We start from the raw sequence: 6,637 nt of genomic DNA on the forward strand, positions 1-6,637 counted from the left end.
TGACCCACAGTCAAACGTTTCACTGTTAAAAGCGATGCAACCTAGTAATATCCGAATACTATCGCTAAATACATGTGGGGCGAATATGTGACGCAACCGTTGTAACCCCAATCGGATTGACACCGTTAGAAAATCAACAAAAAGTAGTTTTTGAAACTGTCTCTATTTTTTCAGCGCGAACTAATGGCTGGGATTGGTCCCACAGTAAAGAATGACTTATTTAACTTAATTTTTTGGTACGAATATGTGACGCAACCGTTGTAACTCAAACGGATTGATGCAACCAAGAAGTCGATGAAGTGTAGTTTTTGAAAATCTCTCTATTTTTTCAGCGCGTGCTAACGGCCAGGATTAGTCCCAGAGTACAAAAGACTTATTTATCTAAATTTTTAAATAAAACGCTACCACAGTGCCCAGTGCAATCGCTTAGTTCCAGCAATCAAGTCAATTTAAGAATAATGTTACTTCTTGTAGTCAAACTGGCTCATTTATAACATTTTTAAGGTCAAAGTCCAAAATCATTTCAATTAAGTCCCACAGTCAAACGTTTCGCTGTTAAAAGCGATTCAACCTAGTAATATCCGAATACTATCGCTAAATACATGTGGGGACCAATATGTGACGCAACCGTTGTAACTCAAACGGATTGATACCGCCAAGAAGTCGATGAAGTGTAGATTTTGAGAATGTCTCTTTTCTTCAGTGCGTGCAACGGCCAGGATTAGTCCCACAGAAAAAAAGACTTATTTATCTAAATTTTTAAATAAAGCACTATCACAGAGACTAGTGTACTCGCTGAATTCCAGCAATCATGTCGAATTAAGAAGAATGGTATTTCTTGGAGCCCAATTGGCTCATTTATCGCATTTACAAGGTCACAGTCCAGAATCAGTTCAATTAAGACCCACAGTCAATCGTTTCACTGTTAAAAGAGATGCAACTTAGTCACATCGGAAAAAATCACTAAATGCATGTTGATACGAATATGTGACACCACCGTTGTAACTCAAACGGATTAACAACGTTAGAAAGTCAATGAAATGTAGTTTTTGAAACTGTCTCTATTTCTTCAGCGCGAACTAACGGCTGGGAATGGTCCCACAGGAAAAAATGACTTATTAAACTTAATTTTTAAATAAAACGCCACCACAGCGCCCGGTGCAATCGCTGAGTTCCAGCAATCAAGTCAAATTAAGAAGAATGTTACTTCTTGTAGTCAAACTGGCTCATTTATCACATTTATAAGGTCAAAGTCCAAAATCAGTTCAATTAAGTCCCACAGTCAAACGTTTTACTGTTAAAAGCGATGCAACCTAGTAATATCCGAATACTATCGCTAAATACATGTGGGGACGAATATGTGAAGCAACCGTTGTAACTCAAACGGATTGAAACCGTTAGAAAGTCAATGAAATGTAGTTTTTGAAACTGTCTCTATTTCTTCAGCGCGAACTGATGGCTGGGATTAGTGCCACAGTAAAAAATGACTTATTTAACTTAATCTTTAAATAAAACTCTACCACAGCGCCCGGTGCAATCGCTGAGTTCCAGCAATCAAGTCAAATTAAGAAGAATGTTACTTCTTGTAGTCAAACTGGCTCATTTATCACATTTATAAGGTCAAAGTCCAAAATCAGTTCAATTAAGCCCCCCAGGCAATCGTTTCACTGTTAAAAGCGATGCAACCTAGTAATATCCGAATGCTATCGCTAAATATATGTGGGGACGAATATGTGGCGCAACCGTTGTAACTCAAACGGATTGATACCGTTAGAAAGTCAATGAATTGTAGTTTTCGAAACTGTCACTATTTCTTCAGCGCGCGATAACGGCTAGGATTGGTCCCACTGTAAAAAATGACTTATTTATCTAAATTTTTAAATAAAGCACTACCACAGAGCCAAGTGTACTCGCTGAATTCCAGTAATAATGTCGAATTAAGAAAATGGTATTTCTTGGAGCCCAATTGGCTTATTTATGGCATTTACAAGGTCACAGTCCAGAATCAGTTCAATTAAGTCCCACAGTCAATCGTTTCACTGTTAAAAGCGATGCAACCTAGTAAAATCCGAATACTATCGCTGAATACATGTGGGGACGAATATGTGGCGCAACCGTTGTAACTCAACCGGATTAACACCGTTAGAAAGTCAATGAAATGTAGTTTTTAAAACTGTGTCTGTTTCTTCAGCGCGAACTAACGGCTGGGATTGCTCCCACAGTGAAAAATGACTTATTTAACTTAATTTTTAAATAAAACGCTACCACAGCGCGCGGTGCAGTCGCTGAGTTCCAGCAATCAAGTCAAATTAAGAAAAATGTTACTTCTTGTAGTCAAACTGGCTCATTTATCACATTTACAAGTTCAAAGTCCAAAATTAGTTCAATTAAGTACCACAGTCAAACGTTTCACTGTTAAAAGCGATGCAACCTAGTAATATCCGAATACTATCGCTAAATACATGTTGGTACGAATATGTGACACAACCGTTGTAACTCAAACGGATTGACACCGTTAGAAAGTCAACGAAAGTTAGTTTTTAAAATTGTCTCTATTTCTTCAGCGCGAACTAATGGCTGGGATTGCTCCCACAGTAAAGAATGACTTATTTAACTTAATTTTTAAATAAAACTCTACCACAGCGCCCAGTGCAATCGCTGAGTTCCAGCAATCAAGTCAAATTAGGAAGAATGATATTTCTTGTAGACAAACTGGCTCATTTATAACATTTATCAGGTCACACTCCAAAGTTAGTTCAATTAAGTCCCACAGTCAATCGTTTCACTGTTAAAGGCGATGCAACCTAGTAATATCAGAATACTATCGCTAAATACATGTTGGTACGAATATGTGAGGCAACCGTTGTAACTCAAACGGATTGATACCGCCAAGAAGTCGATGAAGTGTAGTTTTTGAGAATGTCTCTATTTCTTCAGCGCGTGCTAACGGCCAGGATTAGTCCCACAGTAAAAAAAGACTTATTTATCTAAATTTTTAAATAAAGCACTACCACAGAGCTTAGTGTAATCGCTGAATTCCAGCAATCATGTCGAATTAAGAAGAATGGTATTCCTTGGAGTCCAATTGGCTCATTTATCGAGTTTACAAGGTCACAGTCCAGAATCAGTTCAATTAAGTCCCACAGTCAATCGTTTCACTGTTAAAAGCGATGCAATTAGTCACATCGGAAATAAATCACTGAATACATGTTGGTACGAATATGTGACGCAACCGTTGTAACTCAAACGGATTAACACCGTTAGAAAGTCAATGAAATGTAGTTTTTGATACTGTCTCTATTTCTTCAGCGCGAACTTATGGCTGGGATTGGTCCCACAGTAAAAAATGACTTTTTTATTTAAATTTTTAAAGGAAGTGCTGCCACAGCGCCCAGTGTAATCGCTGAGTTCCGGCAATCATGTCAAATTAAGAAGAATGGTATTCCTTGGAGCCCAATTGGCTCATTTATCGAGTTTACAAGGTCACAGTCCAGGATCAGTTCAATTAAGTCCCACAGTCAATCGTTTCACTGTTAAAAGCGATGCAACTTAGTCACATCGGAAAGAAATCACTAAATACATGTTGGTACGAATATGTGACGCAACCGTTGTAACTCAAACGGATTAACACCGTTAGAAAGTCAATGAAATGTAGTTTTTGAAACTTTATATTTCTTCAGTGCAAACTAACGGCTAGGATTCGTCCCACAGTAAAAAATGACTTATTTAACTTAATTTTTAAATAAAAGGCTACCGCAGTGCCCAGTGCAATCGCTGAGTTCCAGCAATTAAGTCAAATTAAGAAGAATGTTATTTCTTGTAGTCAAACTGGCTCATTTATCACATTTTTAAGGTCAAAGTCCAAAATCAGTTCAATTAAGTCCCACAGTCAATCGTCTCACTGTTAAAAGCGATGCAACCTAGTAATATCAGAATATTATCGCTAAATACATGTTGGTACAAATATGTGACGCAACCGTTGTAACTCAAACGGATTGATACCGCCAAGAAGTCGATGAAATGTAGTTTTTGAGAATGTCTCTATTTCTTCAGCGCGTGCTTACGGCCAGGATTAGTCCCACAGTAAAAAATGACTTTTTTATTTAAATTTTTAAAGGAAGTGCTACCACAGCGCCCAGTGTAATCGCTGAGTTCCGGCAATCATGTCAAATTAAGAAGAATGGTATTCCTTGGAGCCCAATTGGCTCATTAATCGCATTTACAAGGTCACAGTCAAGAATCAGTTCAATTAAGTCCCACAGTCAATCGTTTCACTGTTAAAAGCGATGCAACTTAGTCACATCGGAAAAATATCACTAAATACATGTTGGTACGAATATGTGACGCAACTGTTGTAACTCAAACGGATTAACACCGTTAGAAGGTCAATGAAATGTAGTTTTTGAAACTGTCTCTATTTCTTCAGCGCGTGCTAACGTCCAGGATTACTCCCACAGTAAAAAAAAACTTATTTATCTAAATTTTTAAATAAAGCACTACCACAGAGCCTAGTGTACTCGCTGAATTCCAGCAATCATATCGAAATAAGAAGAATGGTATTCCTTGGAGTCCAAGTGGCTCATTTATCGAGTTTACAAGGTCACAGTCAAGAATCAGTTCAATTAAGTCCCACAGTCAATCCTTTCACTGTTAAAAGCGATGCAACTTAGTCACATCGGAAAAAAATCACTAAATACATGTTGGTACGAATATGTGACGCAACCGTTGTAACTCAAACGGATTGAAACCGTTAGAAAGTCAATGAAATGTAGTTTTCAAAACTGTCTCTGTTTCTTCAACGCGAACTAACGGCTGAGATTGTTCCCACAGTGAAAAATGACTTATTTAACTTAATTTTTAAATAAAACGCTACCACAGTGCACAGTGCAATCGCTGAGTTCCAGCAATCAAGTCAAATTAAGAAGAATGATATTTCTTGTAGACAAACTGGCTCATTTATAACATTTATCAGGTCACACTTCAAAGTTAGTTCAATTAAGTCCCACAGTCAATCGTTTCACTGTTAAAGGCGATGCAACCTAGTAATATCAGAATACTATCGCTAAATACATGTTGGTACGAATATGTGACGCAACCGTTGTAACTCAAACGGATTGATACTGCCAAGAAGTCGATGAAGTGTAGATTTTGAGAATGTCTCTATTTCTTCAGTGCGTGCAACGGCCAGGATTAGTCCCACAGAAAAAAAGACTTATTTATCTAAATTTTTAAATAAAGCACTATCACAGAGCCTAGTGTACTTGCTGAATTCCAGCAATCATGTCGAATTAAGAAGAATGGTATTTCTTGGAGCCTAATTGGCTCATTTATCGCATTTACAAGGTCACAGTCCAGAATCAGTTCAATTAAGTCCCACAGTCAATCGTTTCACTGTTAAAAGCGATGCAACTTAGTCACATCGGAAAAAAATCACTAAATGCATGTTGATACGAATATGTGACACAACCGTTGTAACTCAAACGGATTAACACCGTTAGAAAGTCAATGAAATGTAGTTTTTAAAACCGTCTCTGTTTCTTCAGCGCGTGCTAACGGCCAGGATTACTCCCACATTAGAAAAAGACTTATTTATTTAAATTTTTAAATAAAGCACTACCACAGAGCCTAGTGTACTCGCTGAATTCCAGCAATCATATCGAATTAAGAAGAATGGTATTCCTTGGAGTCCAAGTGGCTCATTTATCGAGTTTACAAGGTCACAGTCAAGAATCAGTTCAATTAAGTCCCACAGTCAATCGTTTCACTGTTAAAAGCGATGCAACTTAGTCACATCGGAAAAAAATCACTAAATACATGTTGGTACGAATATGTGACGCAACCGTTGTAACTCAAACGGATTGAAACCGTTAGAAAGTCAATGAAATGTAGTTTTTAAAACTGTCTCTGTTTCTTTAGCGCGAACTAACGGCTGGGATTGTTCCCACAGTGGAAAATGACTTATTTAACTTAATTTTTAAATAAAACGCTACCACAGTGCCCAGTGCAATCGCTGAGTTCCAGAAATCACGTCAAATTAAGAAAAATGTTACTTCTTGTAATCAAACTGGCTCATTTATCACATTTACAAGGTCAAAGTCCAAAATCAGTTCAATTATGTCCCACAGTCAAACGTTTCACTGTTAAAAGCGATGCAACCTAGTAATATCAGAATATTATCGCTAAATACATGTTGGTACGAATATGTGACGCAACCGTTGTAACTCAAACGGATTGATACCGCCAAGAAGTCGATGAAATGTAGTTTTTGAGAATGTCTCTATTTCTTCAGCGCGTGCTTACGGCCAGGATTAGTCCCACAGTAAAAAATGACTTTTTTATTTAAATTTTTAAAGGAAGTGCTACCACTGCGCCCAGTGTAATCGCTGAGTTCCGGCAATCATGTCAAATTAAGAAGAATGGTATTCCTTGGAGCCCAATTGGCTCATTAATCGCATTTACAAGGTCACAGTCAAGAATCAGTTCAATTAAGTCCCACAGTCAATCGTTTCACTGTTAAAAGCGATGCAACTTAGTCACATCGGAAAAATATCACTAAATACATGTTGGTACGAATATGTGACGCAACTGTTGTAAATCAAACGGATTAACACCGTTAGAAGGTCAATGAAATGTAGTT

This window comes from Hydractinia symbiolongicarpus, chromosome 6 (assembly GCF_029227915.1).
Source record: "Hydractinia symbiolongicarpus strain clone_291-10 chromosome 6, HSymV2.1, whole genome shotgun sequence".
Taxonomy (NCBI): domain Eukaryota; kingdom Metazoa; phylum Cnidaria; class Hydrozoa; order Anthoathecata; family Hydractiniidae; genus Hydractinia; species Hydractinia symbiolongicarpus.